This window comes from Lissotriton vulgaris, chromosome 5 (genome assembly GCF_964263255.1).
Source record: "Lissotriton vulgaris chromosome 5, aLisVul1.2, whole genome shotgun sequence".
Classification (NCBI taxonomy): Eukaryota; Metazoa; Chordata; class Amphibia; order Caudata; family Salamandridae; genus Lissotriton; species Lissotriton vulgaris.
Genome location: NC_141693.1, coordinates 1,737,546,272 through 1,737,564,840, shown reverse-complemented (window position 1 = coordinate 1,737,564,840; position 18,569 = coordinate 1,737,546,272). Strand labels below are relative to the sequence as shown.

The 18,569-nt window shown below is 47.3% G+C and overlaps 1 protein-coding gene across 9 annotated transcripts in view; it reads left to right on the top strand.

The window, feature by feature from the left end:
• Positions 1-18,569, top strand: part of KAT7 (lysine acetyltransferase 7) — a 707,790-nt gene that overhangs the window by 614,770 nt on the left and 74,451 nt on the right. The window lies entirely within an intron of this gene.

Genomic DNA, 18,569 nt, shown 5'->3' with positions numbered 1-18,569 from the left:
CCCATGGAATCCTTGCATCCGCATATACATTTGATGAGGGAAAAAAACTAGAAGGTAGTGTTTTTGCCCACTTTCGTCTGTTTCGCACATTGTCTCCTGGACTCTCACCACAAGTATAGTAAATATTCTTTTGTTATGCTCCTCCAGACATCCTTCAATTTGAATTCTCTGGATACTTAACTCTGGGCATGTTATGTTAATGGTATGTATTGGTACAGCACACGTCTAGCATTTATCTGTCGTCCGCTGTCCACATGATCTTGCCTGTACTTTTGCTGGGCTTTATAGAGTATGCATTACTGAAAGTATGTGCTTCCTCTGTATCTCTGGACAAAGTAGTTGTGCTTTGTGATGCTTGAGAACTACTCCATGGAATTTGGTATAGTTCGATTAGGGTTTTTTTTTATACCATGCCATTCTGCACTCCGGCTGCTTGTCATGCGCGATGTGCTCTTGAAGTAGGGAATTTGATTGCACATCTGTAAGAAGTTTAATTTAGGGCAGTGTAGAACTGTGTGTTAATAATCACATTTCTAGTTTGTTTTTCTTTGGTTCTGCTGGAATATTTACATGCTGAAGCGCTTGGAGAAGCAGGGATGGTTTTAAAGATGTGGCATGCAAGATTTATTTGGATTTTTCAGTGTGTGGTATGTTGAGGCTCTTGCCCATTCTTCAACCTTCTTTTCAATGGTATATGCAGAAAAAGAAATACACAAGACAGGTGTATTGTGTGTGCTATTTAGCAAGTGCACATAAGACTTGTGATGTACATCTCCTAATCTGTGTGGCTGTCTGGTGTGTGGGTCTTGCGTATAGGAGAGCTGCCTTTGACAATGGGATAGCACAGGTATTTTGATGAATGCATTCCTTTAGCAAGAAAAAAGCGTCCATCCAGATACCCTTGGGTAACCACATCGAGTGAACTGAATAAAATAATTGCTTTCTTTCCCTCGTCTGCGGTATTGGTTTTTTTCATTATTGTGTTGGCTGATAGGTATGCTCCTGTTCAATGTGAGCATTAAAACTCTGTTCCAAAGAGAAGATCTAGATTTGGATTTTTCAAGAGTTTTAAGTGGTTATCTATGGGGACGGATTGTTTTTAAAGCCCATAGTGGCTTGAAAGAAAGACATTGTGAGGGACAATAGGCCGGTGGGTGGCTACTACGTGATGTAGTTTGGGAATTATTTAGCCATTGTTGAAAATTACAAACTAACTTGTATGCTACTATATGAGAGTCAGAGCAGCTTGAAACTGATTCACTGTTGGTATGGATGTTCAGTTCATAGTTCTGCCACACCCACAAGCCTAATTCAACACAAGCACCTATACATTTGAGGAGTGCATGGCATGGTATCAGTAACTATAAAAATGCAGTTGTTTCAGTGTTTACTTTGTCACAGCCAAGATATTTTTAACATAAGTTAAATCAGTGGGCATTTGTTCATGTGTGTGTGCACGCATATATATGTAATTGAAAACAGTCAAAAGTTAATATGGTTGATGGTGTGTGTGTCTGTCTGTGTGTGCGCTTATATCTGTGAAAAGTCAAGGGTCTGGTCGTGCGGAGGGCAGCTGAGATTCTCGACCTATAGCTCCCCCAACTTAGACGTCAAAATATATGTCCTGACCGAAATACTCCAGCCAAGTCAAACCACTACTATGCTCCTACTGACTTACATGAGGCACTCACTGATACCCTTCTAGGGGCCAAGGCCAAACCTTGCTTTGGTCCCTCAGTAAATTATCAAATTGCTATTTGCCACTGCCATGCCCCCCTGCAACCGTGCCTTTATATATCTGCATCAGTCTTCTGAGAGCTTGGTGGTGCAGGCTTTCACCAGTCAGACAAATACCAATCAATGCTAATTGCCTGCTGATCCACTAATCCCATCTCCTCTGGGATTTTGTTGCTCAAGTCCCACTAGCCTTTCCTGGAAGTCCTTCACCTGTACTAACCCATGCTATACAGGACAGCTGTTCAGTAGCCAGATTCACAATCCATTGCAGCCTGGATACCATGGATTCCATCAGACAAGCCATTAGCAGTAATATTGGTATCCCTTGCCACGCCTGGTTGTCGTCGACAGACTTTTCCAACCGATGTCTGGAGGTCAAGGATCCCAGTCTACCCCTACCTTGACGACTGGCTGTTGAAGGTGGGTATACCCAGGCAGCTGTCAACCACTTCCAGACTACGGCGAACCTCTTGTCCTCTTTGGGGTTCACTGTCAACATGTCAAAGTCCTAACTGCCACCTTCTCAGATGCTTCCCTTTATTTGAACCATCCTGGACATGGTTTGGTTTTTCCCTGGAAAGGAGAGTCTGACTGTCAGGCTGTAAGCCACATTTTTCAGCCTCTGTCCTGGATTTTAACGAGGTAGACTCTGATGCTGCTAGGACTGATGGCCTCCTGCTGGTCAACTATGCCAGGTGGCATATGCAGGCCTTGTTGTGGGGTCTTAAGTATCATTGGCCCCAACATTAAGAAACCTCTCCAACCACATCCGGATTTTGGAGAGTGCAAAAGATCTTTAGTCGTGGTTACTGGACTGCAATTGGGCTAGCAGCGGATCCCTATTGTTAACCCACCCAGAACTGACTAATGCATCACTTCTGGGTTGCGGCGGCCGCATGGGAAAGGTGGAGATCTGAGGCCTCTGGTCTACGGCTCCATATCTACCTTTTGGAATTGAGTGCCATTCGCTTGGCGTTGAAAGCATTCCATCCATCAAGGGTAGTTTGTTACAGGTGCATACGGACAATCCCCACTCCCTGTGCTATTGCAAGAAACAGGGCGGGATGGGGTCATGGACCCCGTGTGCCTCTGGAGTACCAAGACATTTTTCCCTGGTGGTGCTGCACCCCTAGGTTCCTTGATTGCCAGGGCAGACTAACTTAGCCTTGTGGATCACAAATGTTGACTACACCCGGAGGTGGGGCAAGGTCTTTTCAAGAACGGGGAGCAGCTTGTATTGATGTGTTTGCCACCGCTGAGAACACGCAAAGTCAGCACTTTTGTGTGATGGCGTTTCCAAAGCGGCTCTCGCTTGGAGGCCATTCTGAATGGCACTTGGGACTCCTGTACGCTTCGCTGCCGATTCCACTCTGGCCCAAAGTTTTCAGTAAGATCAGGACAGATTGGGCCCAAGTCATCTAGTGGCTCCTGATTGGGCACAGAGAGTATGGTGAGCATCAGTCCGCTGATAAGGCTGCCCCTTCGGGTGGATCTCCTGTGGCAGTGCCTTGCACCCAAAACAGTGAATGCTCTACCTCCATGCTTGGAGATTGAGCTTCAACAGTTGAGAGTTCAGTCTCACTCCGAAGGTCTGTGATTGCCTCTTGGCATCCAGGCTCCCCTCCTCAGAAGCTGTGTACGCCTGCCGGTGGAGTTGCCCTTACCCTGAGCACTGTTAAGGGTTAGTGGTCAGCCATTACATCCTTCCTGCGGTTGCTGGACTAACCTTCCCTGTTCAAGTCAATCATTGTGACTTGTTTCCTTAAAGGTTTATAACACTAGTTTCCTCTAACCCACTTTGTGATGCCCCAATGGGACCTCAATCTGGTCCTCACATTTCTGATATGTTCTTACTTCAAGCTGCTACACAGCTGTCTCCTGCAACTCTTGTCCCTGAAAACGGTCTTCTTAGTGGCCATCAAATCGATCAGAAGGGTCAGCGATCTTCAAGTTCTCTCAGTCCATCCTCCCGACACTAACCTTTTCCCTACAAACGTATTCTTCAGACGACTGCCTTTTTCCTTCCAAGCGTCGTCACCCCTTACATATCAGCCAGAGTATCCCTCAGCCTTCCTTCCATGGAAGAGGAGACATTCCATCACCTGATTCCGGAGAGAGCTTTTATTTTGATTCCACCAAGGACAATCAGGTTGACGATACGATCAGTACTTCATCAGATTAACTGAAGTGAAAAAAGGGCAAGGCTGTGCAGAAGGGGACCATCTCTCAATATATTGTGCTCTTCATCAAGATCTGCTATGCACAACGCAAAAAGCAACCCCCTGAGAGCTTGTGTCCCCATCCACCAAGGCTGCTGCTGCTGCTACTACATTTGTGTGCTGGGTAGACATCCTGGACATCCGCCAAACCTCTGGAGAGGTCACTCCACACATTCACAAAACACTACTGCTTGGACATGCAGGTCTGTCAAGATTACATTTTGCCTGTGTGGTCCACCAGGACTGTCTCCTTTTAGCCTTTTAGTTGCTGACCTACATTTGGAGATGTATTGCTTGGTTATCTATTCTAAGGTAAGGAATCTACTGTTAGAAGTCTCTATCAGAAGAAAATGTTTCTTACCTTCTGCAGTGCTTTTTCTGATAGAGACCCTATGTGTCCATAGATTTTCTCATTCTCCCCTCTTTTCAAACTGGGCCATACACCCTAAAGATTCTATTAGAAACTGCAGACTTGTAGGTTCGTAGGTTGGTTCTGCAAAACCCTCAGCTCAACCCTGGGTAGCTGTGGTACTGAGCGGCAAGGTTTACACAAAGCAACAGGTACTTAAACAATTAAAGAAGAAATCGACACAACACTCAAGAAATCCAACCCCAATTAAAAAAAATCGGTAATCAAACCTAACACAGGGAGTGCTGCAAAATATCACAAAGAAACAATCCGTAATCCTACTAGCTCATATCCCAACAATGTAAATCAGTCGATAGATATTGATGAAGCTTCATTCCGTCCATTAATACACAGGAGCCATAGTGTTGAATCCCACATTTGTATTCTTCAAACACGTTTTCAACCCAGCCAAAGCGTTTCGTCTTTTCCAAGAGGACTTCATCAGGGCTGTAAATAAACATACATATATACACTTCAATCTGCATTAAAAAAAAAAGAAATCAAAACATTAACACTTATTATGGCTCCCCATCCCAACATTTATCATATCTCTTTATATATTATAAGAAAAGGACTGAACCACCATTATCCCAAACGCATCTTCATAATACATACAATTGGTGTATCCAATGCACCTTATATAACCACAAAATTCAAAAGTGTAAATGCAACCTCAATATACTTACATGACATTAATATTTACACTGGCGCTCTGTCACTGTGGATAGGTGGGTGCTACAAATCGTCCGAAGGGGCTACTCCCTCCCCTAAGAGTCTGTCCCGTCCCCCCCACCCCAGCCATGCCACCTCAGTTCCACCGCATGTCGGGGGATCACTTTGCGCTTCTCCAACAGGAAGTCACAGCCCTCTTGGCCAAGGGGGCCATTGAGCGCGTTCCTGGGCCAGAAGTAGGACGTGGTTGTTATTCCCACTACTTTCTGGTCCCAAAGAAGGAGAAAAGGGGCCTGCGTCCCATCTTGGACTTCAGGAACGTCAATCGCTTCCTCCGGAAGGAGAAGTTCAAGCTGTTGACTGTGGCTCGGGTCTTGGCTGCCCTCGACCCTGGAGACTGGATGGTAGCGTTGGACTTGCAGGACGCATATTTTCACATCCCCGTCTTGCCGACCCAGTGGCGTTGCCTGCGGTTCACTGTAGGCCAGGAGCATTTTCAGTTTGCCGTGCTCCCCTTCGGCCTTACCGGCGCCCCTCGGGTGTTCACAAAAGTGATGGCGGTGGTCGCAAGTCAGGGGCGTCAGTCTACCATCACGACTGGTTGTTGAAGGTGGGCTCGCCCCAGGCAGTCGTCACCCACCTTCAGACTATGGCCGACCTCCTGCATTTGCTGGGGTTCTCCATCAACGTGCCAAAGTCGCACCTGAGTCCCTCTCAAAAGCTCCCTTTCATTGGAGCCGTTCTGGGTTCGCTGATCTTTCTGCCTCTATTCTGGGTTTCAGTCAGGATGACCCTCCAGCTCCTGGGCCTGATGGCCTCCTGCATCCTGCTAGCGCAACATGCCAGATGGCATATGCGGGCTCTGCAGTAGGACCTGAAGTTCCAGTGGGCACAGCATCAGGGCAACCAGTCTGATCATGTCCAGATCTCGGAGGGCACTGCACTACAATTGCAGTGGTTGCTCATAAATCGCGATTGGGTCAATGGCAGATCCCTTTCCCTTCGCCAACCGGAGCACACAGTGGTGATGGATGCGTCCCTCCTGGGATTGGGTGGCCACTTGGGAGAGGCGGAGATCAGAGGCTCTGGTCTTCGGCGGAGTCTCAGCTCCATATGAATCTTTTGGCGCTTTGTACTGAAGGCATTCCCTCCCTCTGTACGGGGAAGCGTAGTGAAGGTGTTCACGGACAACACCACCGCCATGTGGTATTGCAACAAACAGGGCGGGGTGGGGTCGTGCACCCTATGTCAGGAGGCTCTGCGCCTCTGGATATGGCTGGAACATCAAGGCATTACCTTGGTGGTTTAACACCTGGCAGGTTCTCGGAACGTCAGGGCTGCCGAACTCCGCCACCGTTGCTTGATGGATCACAAATGGCGCCTGAACTCGGACGTGGCACAAGGTCTCTTTCTGCAGCGGGGAGAGCCTTGGTCAGATCTATTCACCACCGAAGAGAAAGCGCAATCTCATCAATTCTGCGTGTTTGAATTTCCAAGGCGGCACTCGCTCGGCAATGCTTTTCGTCATGAGTGGAGCTACGGTGTGTTGTACGCCTTTCCGCCTATACTACTTCTGCCCAGAGTGCTGAAGAAGATTTGGCGCGACCGGGCCCAAGTCATCCGTGTGGCTCTGGATTGGGCACGAAGATACTGGTATCCCGAGCTACTCAGCATGGCGATCGATCTCCCTATCCGACTGCCTCTTCTCGAGGATTTTCTGTCGCAGGGGGCGATTCTCCACCCGAGCCTGTCCAGCCTCCGCCTCCAAGCGTGGAGATTGAGCGGCGACAGTTGACAGCTTGCGATCTTCCTCCTGAAGTCTGTGATGTCGTTCTTGCAGCCAGGCTTCCCTCCACTAAGACGGTATACACCTGCAGGTGGAACAAATTTGTTGCATGGTGCACAACAAAGGCTGTGGATCCCCTTTGTGCCCCTCTTTCTGAGGTCCTTCTGTTCCTACTATTCTTGGCCCAGCAGGGCTCTGCTCTGGGCACTATCAAAGGTTATCTTTCGGCCAACTCCGCCTTTCTAAGGCTTCCAGATCAGCCTTCTCTATTTTAAGTCTCTGGTTGTTAACCGTTTCCTGAAAGGCTTTACACACGTTTCCAATATGTGGAAAACCAGTTCCTAGGCAACTATAAGATCTTTTACATTCAATATCAGAAGAGTAAGTCAGAAATAAAGCAGTAAATTATTATATTAAAAATTCTTTAGTTTTTATTAAATTGTGTATACAATTGTCTCAATAATGTTAAAAAACCACAGTCAATACAATACATCACAGGAAGATGAAAGAAGGACAAAGAAAGAATTTCTACTTTATCCAATACAAAAATCAAAAACAATTAATACAATTATTATAATTATGATTTAAAATCTTCATGTAGTAATTGAAATTTGTGACGCGTGTTTCGGCATGTTAAACGCCTTCTTCAGGAAATTACCACACCTTAAAGGTTCGTAGAATAACACCTAGCTGCTTGATGAATAAGGTTATTCTTTCAATCCTGATATGGAATTTGTAAAAAGTCCCTAGTAGCTGATATTGGGATAAATAAGTAGATACTGTCAGGACAAACACCTTAAACTTGCGACTGAACCTCCTTTTTTCTTGATCTGATGGAGTTGTTGGTACCTCCTTTTTTTGATTTACTAGTAGGTCTGGTTGCAATACATCACTTGCTGTTAGGAAATTGCTGTGCTGACGACAATAAGTGCAACGTGATAGTCCTGCAATTACTGCTGAGGCTGGCGTCAGAATGGATAATACTGATCGATTTGCCTGTGGAAGATGAAAGAGCTGATAAACTCCTATTACATGCAGTTCAGTCCAGCACACACGTTTCCTCCCTTGCCTTTCATAATGCCTCAATGGGACTTAAATCTTGTCTTGACCTATCTGATGTGCGCTCCCTTTGAGCCCCTTCATAACTGTCCTTTACGTCTTCTCACTCTAAAGACGGCTTTCCTGGTAGCTATCACCTCTGTCAGAAAAGGGAGTGAGCTTCAGGCTCTTTCTTCTAAACCTCCTTTTCTTTCTTTTCATCCGGACAGGGTGGTTTTTAGGACCCGTCCTTTTTACTTGCCAAAGGTTGTCACACCCTTCCACATCGGGCAGACCATCACTTTGCCCACCTTCTTTCCGCCTCCGCATCCTTCAAAGGAGGAAGAGCAGCTCCACCATCTGGACTCAAAATGTGTGCTCTTGTTCTATATGAGGCGCACACAACAGTTCCGGGTGCATGACCAGCTCTTCGTTGGCAACGTGGGCGCCAAAAAAGGTTGGGCCATGCACAAACTGACCATATCTTGGTGGGTCGTTCTGTGCTTCAAAGCATGCTACTCGTTGGCTAAGAAGGAGCCTCCTGTTGGGCTGCGTGCCCATTCTACCAGGGCGACGGCAGCCACTACTGTCTTGGAACGCAGCGTTCCCTTGCAGGACAATTGTCAGGCAACTACGGGGGCCTTGCTGCATATGTTTACCAAGCATTACTGCCTTGACAGTCAAGTCCAGAGAGAGGGCTTCTTTGGCCGTTCTGTTCTCCATGACTTTCTAGTGTAATCTTATTTGCAGACTCACCACCGGGGTAGGTATTGCTGGGGTATCTATTCTAAGGTAAGTAATCTATCACTAACGTGTCTCTTTCAGATGCACAAGTTACTACTTGTGTAACGATATATCTGTAAGAGACATTAGTTTGTGATATATTCCTTACCGCCGCCCCCATCCCCTCCGTTCTGCAAACTGATTTCTAGGGTGAAGGTCATTCCTTCAGGGCCCTAGTTTCATAGCACCAGTGGTCCGTTTCTTGCATGGCTCTGCGTTCATGGAGCGGAAAGTTGTGCCCAGAACTGACGTCAGCGTGCATGTGTGGCGCCTAAGTTGTCTCTGTGATGTCATCTTGGCGCTTACAAAGCCAGCGGAGGACGCAGAGCCGCACGACGCCACCTTCCAACGCACGGGGTACTGCTGACTAAAAACTTTTCGGATCCAGTCTGTTGCCTGGGGATATTCTAAGGTAAGAAATCTATAACTAACTAATGTCTCTTACAGATATATATATGGTTTCACAAGTAGTAACTTCTGCGTCAAGTAGTCACTGTAATTATCTTTTGGAGCATAACTCACCGAGGCATGCAAGTTTTCACACTTGCAGGCCCCATCTATTATCACTGATAGAGTAAAGCACACTCCCTTAGCATGAACAGCAACTTTATTGAACTTTCTCCAGAGCACAAGTACCAAATTAATTATATTATCAATTGTTTATTTTTGATATATAATTATATATGTGATACTCTACAAAAACATGATGTCTTGCGTATATTGTATACAAAAGAGAATAAAATCAAACTCTGAAATGATACGTAGAGTAAAATCACCTAGTGTTCTTTTACGTGATTTACTTACATTTTGTATTGTGATGGGTCATAAATGGATACTTCCCCACCCCGGGTGGGCCCAGAACAAACACTCGGAGCACAGTTGAGCGAAATGACAAGCAGACTACATATTGACATTTAGAGGAACAGCTACAGGGAGAAACCTTACTGTCCACCGCATAACCGCGAGAGTAAGACTGTTTAGTTTTTCATGAGCATTGAGTTGTGCCCGGGATGTAGTAAGCTGAGATAATTCAGTAGAACCATATTTGATGATTCCCACTATATATAACTTTTACCCTTGCCTCACAGTTGCAGCACCTGCCACAATGGCTAGACACACAGTTTCATAGAGAAAGTTCTGAGTGAGTCTAGGGACACCAAACTTGATAGTCCTGATGTCTGTTTTGGAAAGAGTGGGGAAGACGGTGATCTGGCATAACCCTGTATGCTGCAGATGCTGGGCTCTGAGGCCTCCTCACTTCAAGGCCCTTAATGAACAAACAGCTTTGTTAAAAGGAGGCAAACCCGTAGCTCCAATCTGTAGAGCACTCTGTGGAGAGCTACTCGCCCTCTCCGTCCAAGATCAGCATTATACGTAAAAACCAGATGGGAGAGCGTTTGTGACCTGAAATTAATGATTCAGACTGGCGGAAAATGTGATATATATACCCAAAAATTAACAAGTGATGCTAGATTCCAGTACTCCCCAATATAACTTCTACCATTAGGCCTGCTTGACCTCAAGGATTTTGGACAAACCTTACCCGGCTCACTCAGGGCTGTGTCCTAGGTGTTCCGCGATGGAGGCAGATGTCAATACTGGCTGGTAGTCGGTTTCTGGAGCAGACTGGTTTTACATTTCTAGTCAGCTGTCGGTGGGGCAGTAGCTCGTTCACTACACACTGGGTCTGCATTCCAAACCAAAGTGGGAGAAAAGTTGTTCCTTGCTTTGGCGCAACAACAGATAGCCATACAATGGTTGCAGAGAGCCATACATTGGTTGCAAAGCATCAAGAGATGGCTCCAAGACCTTGACAAATGGTTGTTTGCACAAGAATTGTGATTGGTGAAAATAAAGATAACCATGTAAGGGGATTTGACTGAATGTATCACTAAATCAATCAGGGGTTTATAAAGAGCGCTACTCACCCATGAGGGTCTCAAGGAACTGGCGGAGGTGCGGGGGGTGGGGAGCTCCGGCGAAGAGCAAGGTGTTGAGGTCCTTCGTGAAGATGTGCAGGTTGGGGGAGCGTCTGATGCTGACCAAGAGCTCATTCAAGGGTTTGGCTGCGATGTAGGAGAAGGCTCTTCGTCCTGCTCTGCTTCTGCGGATCCGGGGGGTCTCTGCTAGGGCGAGGTCGGCGGATCTGAGAGTTCTTTGGGTGAATGTAAACCGACTATATTGTGGAGGTATTTGGGTCCGATGTTGTGGATGGATTTGTAGGTGCGGGTGGGAAGTTTGTAGGTTATTCTCTTCTCGACCGGGAGCCAGTGAAGGTCTCGAAGGTGTTGCGTCATGCGTTTGTACCGTGGAGTCCCGAGGACGAGTCTGGCCGCGGCATTCTAGAGGGTTTGGACCTTGTGTAAAAGGGTCCTGTTGATGCCGGCCTAGAGGGCGTTTCCGTAGTCCAGTCTGCTAGTTATGTGGCGGTTTTTCTGTGTTAGCGTGGGATCTATTTGAAGGTCTTTCGGAGGATGCGGAGGCAATTGAAGCTGGTGAAGGCAAAGGCATTGTTCTGGCGAGTCATGGTGAGAGAGGAGTCCAGGATGATGCAGAGGTTCCGAGCGTGGTTTGTTGGGGTGGGAGGATTCCCGAGGGCAGAGGGCCACTATGTGTCGTCCCAGGCGGTGGTCAAGGGTCCCAGGATGAGAACCTCAGTTTTCTCAGTGTTGAGCTTCAGGTGGCTGTTCTTCATCCAGACCGCGGCGTCCCTCATTCCTTCCTGGAAATGTGTCTGGTGTCTTCGGGATCCTTCGTGAGGGAGAGGATGATTTGGGTGTCATCGGCCTAAGATACTATGTTGAGCCCATGCTGTCTGACGATGGCAGCGAGGGGAGCCATGTAGATGTTGAAGAGCGTGGGGCTGAGCGATGATCCCTGTGGTACTCCACAGTTGATCTCTGTGGGTTCAGAGATGAAAGGGAAGAGTCTGATCCTCTGGATTCAGCCAAAGAGAAAAGATTGGATCCAGTTGAGGGCGGTTCCTGGTATTCCGGTGTCGTGCAGTCTGGCTGCGAGGGTGTGGTGTGAGACGGTGTCGAAGGCAGCGGAGAGGTCTAGTAGGATGAGGGCTGTGGTGTGTCCCTTTTCGAGTAGTATGCGGATGTCGTCCATAGCTGCGAGGAGGGCGGTCTCGGTGCTGTGGTTGCTGCGGAATCCGGACTGGAGGCATCTAGGAAGGAGTGCTCTTCGGTGAATGCGGTCAGCTTGGCATTTATGACTCTTTCGGCGGTAAACGGGAGCAGAGAGATGGGCCGGTAGTTCTTAAGGTCTGTAGACTCAGCCGTGGGTTTCTTAAGGAGGGGCTTGACTTCTGCCTGCTGCCAGTCGTTGGGGAAGGTGCCGGAATGGGGGAGGCGTTGATTGTCCGTCCTAGTTAGGGAGTGATGACGGCCCTCTGGTAGATGTGTGGTGGGCACAGGTCCGTGGGGGCGGCTCCAGACCGGGTTTTCATCATGGTTGTGGTGATGACTTCCTCCGTGGCAAGGGTCCAGGTGGTGATGGTCTGCTGGTTGTCAGCAGAGGTGGAAGGGGTGGTGAACGGCATCTGGTCGCTGAAGTGGTCATAGAGGGTCTTGATCGCTGAGCTTGTTGCAGAGTTCCTGGGATGGTGACGTCCGTGGCCTCGCTGGAGGGTTTGGTGAATTGCTGTATGACGTTGAAGAGTTCTTTGGCGTTTATTGCATTGGTGTCGATTTTGTTCTTGATGAGCTGGTGGTAGTCCTTCAGGGTGCTCCTATGGTTGTTTAAATCTTCTGTGGTTTTCTGGCTTCGCCATATTTTCTCGAGGCGTCTGTGGGTACGCCTGGCGACTTGGAGTTCGTGGTGAACCAGGTGGCCTTCAGGGGGGCATTGTTTGGCTGGGTGGCGGAGGGGGGCGATCCATTGATGGAGTTCTTTGGCTGCGGAGTTGGCGTTGGTCGTGGTGGTGGGGGGTCTAGGAGGAGGGTGGAGTTGAGGTGTTCTGTGATTTTGCCCCAGTTCCTTCGTGGCGGGCAGGGGGCCGGTTTGGGTGCCGTGGAGGTGTTGAAAGTGAAATGTACGCAGTGGTGGTCTGTCCAGGGGGGCTGCGTGGTGTGGCTGAAGTGGTTGTTTGATCCTCCTGCAAAGATGGGGTCGAGGGTGTGTCCTGCTCTGTGCCTGGATGTGTTGACAAACTGCTTCAGTCCGAGGTTGTCGAGGACAGCGGAGGAGTCCGGGTCGCTGCATTTGTCGAGGTGGAAATTCAGGTCTCCAAGTAGGCTGTAGTCCGTGGAGGTGATGGCATGGGGTTCGACGAGGTTGGTGATTGCTGTTGTGGGCAGGGAGCTGGGTCCCGGGTGTCTGAAGGCGAGAGTGCCGCGCAGCGTGGTCCTGAGGGAGTGTTTGAGGGGAGGGCGGAGGACAGATGCGGTTATGTATGGGATGGTGCCTCTTACTGGTGCCTTTGCGACTGAATAACACAAGTCAATTTGTATACATAACATAATCCATAATTATTTATATTTCTCATTTGATTTTCTTTTTTGTTTTCATTACTGTGCAAGATGTTGGTAGGGTTGAAACATCAATAAAATGATTATTTAAAAACCTTAAATTAAGATTTAAAATCACAACATTTTCAGTGAATGTAGGAAATTGATACCCTATTGATAATGATTATATGCACCTAAGTTGCATGGTTGGTTCATACCCTCATTTTGAAAAAAATAACATATTTTCCTAGATCCATCCATAAAACCTTTTGCCCAACTCAGTTACTTCCTGTGGAAGCGTTGACACTTTACTTTCTCTGCTAGAAATCTTGTGCTATTCAAGTTCAGCATGCTGCTAAAATAGTTAATCTCACCAGCAAACACTGCAGCACATTTTGAGGTAATGAAGGTCCACAAAACCCTACCTGTCTGCATTTTCACACAGGTAGGCCACTACTTTATATGCATGGCATTAGCAACATAGGCCACCATAGCAGCTTCTTGGTTTGGCCCTCCCCTTGTCCTAGATCATGCTGAATGAATCCACATAACCTCTCCAGTTGCACAAATGCCCAGATGTCCTACTGGCACTAAATATCCTCTCCCTATTAATCTGCCAAACAGTGAGTGAGTCCTACAGAAACAAATAATTCTGGTCTTTAAAGTGGTCTGTGGAAGAGCACCATTGTGCATCTTGCAAATGCTGGCATTGAAATCAGTGCTGTGCCTATCGTAACAGTCTTACTGCACTACAATAACCTTGCGTCATGCCCAGATTCTGATGTTCGCACGTTTTGGTACCCTTTTGCTTGCACTCACTCCCACCAACTTGGGTCCTGTCACCTTCTTTCCCTCAGTCAAGACCTACTTCAAAATACAGCTGCTCTACCTATTTCTACATGCTGAGGTTGCAAAAATAGTTAGTGTATTCTATAGCTTGACACCTCTTGTCTTTATTTTACACAATGGCAGTCACCACTGCGTAGTTATAGTATGGACCTAGAACTAGAAGGGTTTATTGTTTTGCTAATAACTTTGGCGCCGTTTGACAAATCTTCACAAAACTTTCCCCAAAAACTTCCTGGAAAGTTTCAGCGCGATATGTGAAGCTGCAGCTGAGGAAACATTTAGGGTCTAAACCGCAATTTCCCCATACAGTTTTCCATAAGAAAATTGAACAGTGATTCAGTGAAAAGTGCTTTACAGAATAACACCAAATTTGGGCTTCAAACAGAGGGTGATTGGAAAATTCTGGCGCTCACTTATTTGTCTCACAATTTCAGCATTAACATAAGTCTATAGTGTGGTGTTCAAATGGAAGGTGTTCACCCCTACACGCTTAATACACGCTAAGGTTTATGATACAAAAACAAAAAGACCTTAAGCACTCGCAATTTGCAGATCCAATGAAAATTATTTCACAAATTTCAAAGGTCAGTGGTGCCATGTGTTGAGTCTTTATTGCTCCACTGCCAACGTGTTTCTTCGATCAGTCATCTTGCCCCATTACTTCAGGGCTAGATCCAAACAAAGCATCAATTTGTATAGGCCAAATAGATTTCCAGGAATACTATCAACCTATTACATGATACATATGTCCACATTAGACCCAATGAGTTACATTTTGTGGAAACCCGTGTATGAACATATTACATACATAATCAATGCACAGTTTCTGAGCATAGGTTAAAGGCCACTATAGTTACGCATCACACTAGATAGTAGATACAAAAGCATGTCATGCCAAGTGAGGGTCACATATATGCCTTCACCATAGGTAACACCAAAGTAAAATCAGCCAATACATGCAGCAAATTGTTTAACACCTTCAAGAATTACGTCACCCCTGGGGCCGATTACCTTAAGGGAGCAGGCTGCTCGTCCCCCCTCACTAATCCATAAATGCCCGGGGACCCAGTCTTGCTAGGGATGTCCTGGGGAGCCCTCCCCCAGGACACTGTGGTTCGCTGCCCACACCAGCGTGGGCAGGAAAACCTGTGTTTGCGCTCGCTTGGTCGGAGCATTCTTAAAACTCCCGCCAAGCGGGAGTAAACACAGTCTGCTCCCAGCGGATAAGAGTTTTGAAAATCCTCCTGCATGCAGGGAGCAGACTTTTGATCGGTTTCCCTGCCTGCACGGAAGCGGGTGGGGAGACAGATCAAAATATTGTTTCCACCTGTAGTGAGCAGCATTGGTAGCTGTTCCCAAATGGTGGTGCAATTCCGGCTTCTGCATGCAGGCAGCCGGCTGGAGGCCTTGGGGCTTCCCCCGCGGCCCCCAAAAAGAGCATGGTGGGTGCCCTAGGTGGGCATCTGGGCACCTACCTTTAATAAATGTGTGGCCCAGAGAATGGGGCCTCCGGGGGCCCACAGCGGCTCATATAGGGAGGCTGCGCTGCACTCCTTCCCCTTTTATTATAGGCTATGGGGTCCCCAAGGCCCGAAGACGCTGAGGAGGGGGGCCACTTGGCTTCACTTTAGTAACATATCCCTATCTTTTGAAAGAACCAAACTTCAACCAATTAAGCTGCTGAAATCTCCCCGCATGTCATGTGAAGGAAGTCTCCCCAGAGCTCTGCTTAGTTAAGCTATATTCTTTGCTAAATACAGATAGATTACCAAAAGTAGTCTGTACTATCAAAAGCCTACTGATGCTGGACAAATCTTACTGCCTGCAGTGTCAGACTTGACTAAAAAGGGACCTTTAAGGCCATGTGGAACCTGTTGGTAAAAACAGACTACATTCTGAAGACCAGCATAAGAACTTCATATGTTGTCTATACCTATCCCATGAGGTAAAGAATTGTAAAATATGCTGTCCGTTTTCCTCCAAAGCCATAAAAGACAGAGAAGGGAGCTTGGATTTTAGCTTTTGAAGCAGTAATTACAAAGACAAGAAAGATAGTGAGGATTTTTCTACCTCTACTAAAAAATTCATAAGAGCGAGATAGGTCAGAAGGTCAACTAGCTCCAGAACCTTCAAAAAAGCTTTGAAAACGCTTTCAAAAGAGCTAAGTCCAGCTGAGCTGAAAAACCCTCTCATAAGCATAAAAAACTAGAATTCTCAGTGGAAAAATTAGAAATGTCAAAATCTCGGCTGACATTAGGTCAGCGGCAAAGAAAATCCTTCAAAAAGTAAAATTGTGCTGTGGACATTGCATCAACCAGTTTCAGGCAGCTAGCAGGAGCGACCGTTCTACGGAGGAAAGGGTGGTTGAAGGCCATGTCCTTCAGACCGAGAGGTGCAAAGTAAGATTTTAGAACTATCATATGATGGTGAAGTGCTTTTTGGCTGGGGGAGCATGTTGACGACGCTTTGCAATCAATAAAATCTGATACTAATACTGCAAAATCTTTGGGTACTCTACAATACAGAAGACTGACCTTTCATGGAGCAAGAAGAAGGCAGTTCTCTTATATGGGAATTTATCAGCCATATAGGTGTCAAGCAAACCAACCTATATAACCGTTTCGGCCTCTGTACCCATAGACAACCTCCACCAGTAGCTTATACAAGGAAAATCCAAGGAAGAAAACCAGGCTCACAAGCTGAAGACTCTGGAAGGCTGCAGTGGCAAAATACAGCCGCCTGCTATGATACCGTATTCGCCATCATTTCTTGAAAGTTGAATTTCAAATTACCTATCAGAATGGAGATCAATAACAGAACGGTGAACATTAGACCTAACCCCTTACAGTCATACACTGGAATTCATTCAAAAACAACCCCTGACTCAAATGCCATCGCAAAAGCATATCCATCTTTTGAAATTGAGAATCTTCACCATACTCCACAAAGGAGTTCTAAGGCGATATCCTTGCAACGAGAAAGTAAGGGGTTTCTACTCCTGTTTCTTCTTAATAAAAATAAAATACAGGGGAATGGAGACCCCTTATAGATTTACGAAACGTAATCAAATATTTGAGAAAACAGACATTTCACATGGTTACGATTCAAGACCTCCTTCAACTTTTAAATCATAGAGGCTCTATGACAACAGTATATGTCCAAGATACTTATTTTCATATTCCAGTTCACCCCAAACCATTGCAATTTCTTTTATTTTTTTTTATTTTATTAAAACATCCACAGTATCAAAATACATATAAACATATTTCTACACTCATAACACAGTGATAATTCAATTCATTTTCCTGTGTAAACATTAATATTCATCCATCATAGAAACAATTGGTACAGCCAGAAGTGTCAGGCATCGAAAATAAACAAAACGACACAAGCATTTAAAGCTCCTTCCCTTGTATACACACTGTCAGTCCGCCATATAGTCAATCTTTGCCCCAAACAAGGATGCAAACTTTTCGTTTTCCTGGCCCCTTAACAGAATAGAGACTAAACCCCATATTAAAGGTGTTATAAAACTTGGCCCGGCACTTTTCAACAGATGGAAACTCCCGCTGTAGCCAAAAGGATGTTATAGATATCTGTGTCTGAAAGAAACAGGTTAGTATTAGATTCCCTTCCTTAGAATATCCCCAGGCGTCAGACTGGATCCGGAAACTTTTGCGTAGCAGTACCCCTGCGCGTCGGTAGGTGTCGTCTGCGGCTCCGCGTCCGTCGTTGGTGCCGTGATGACGTCGCCGGAGTATTTAGACGCCGCCCTCGCACGCTGACGTCAGTTCTTCTTTTTTCCACGCCAGCAAGCGCAGATCCGGAAAAAGTGGTACCCCTTAGTCAATTTTTGACTAAACTTTTTCGATCATTTTTGATCCTTTTCGAAGTCTAACGACTCCGATGGTGCCGGTAGGGATGCCCGGGTTTAAACCCTGCGCCGACTGCGACCGACTGATGTCGGTTACCGACCCCCATCGCCAATGTCTTCATTGCCTGGGCCTTGACCACGACCACAAGGCCTGGTCCCACTGTCGGGTTCTGACGTTTAAAGCTAGGCTGGAGCGGTCCCGCAATAGACTCGAACTTCGGCAGTCGGCCCCGCGCCGCTCGAGGTCCTGGTCCGCGAGGAGGTCGAGGGACCGATCACGGGGTCGGACCCGGAGCCACCATAGCTCCGGTAGTTGTCCTCGGGCTCGAAGTCCTTAGGAAAGCACAAGAGGTCGAAGAGACGTCCTCGCTCTTCCAACTCCCCCCAACGCTCGCATGATGCTGCCGGGGGTTCGGGCGACACCGCCCTCTTGACTCCACTAGAGCCGCGGCCTGCTTCATACCAGTCGATCCCTGGGCAGAATGCAACGTCGGAGTAGATCGAGGCCTTCCTCAAGGCCATGAGGTCGCTCACTCCTCCGTCTGGCTCTGCGGCGCCTTTGGGCCCAGCGGCCCCGACTGGGGGTCCCGGCGGGTCGGACGCTTTGGTCCCGACGCCGTCGGGTGCTTCGGTCCCGCCGCCGCCGGTGACTTCGGTCCCGGCGCCGCAGGCCCCCGCAGGATCCGGATCCGGGTTGTCGCCGGTCGACCTTACGACCTCGCCGGCGCCGGCCCCCAAGTTGTTGCCC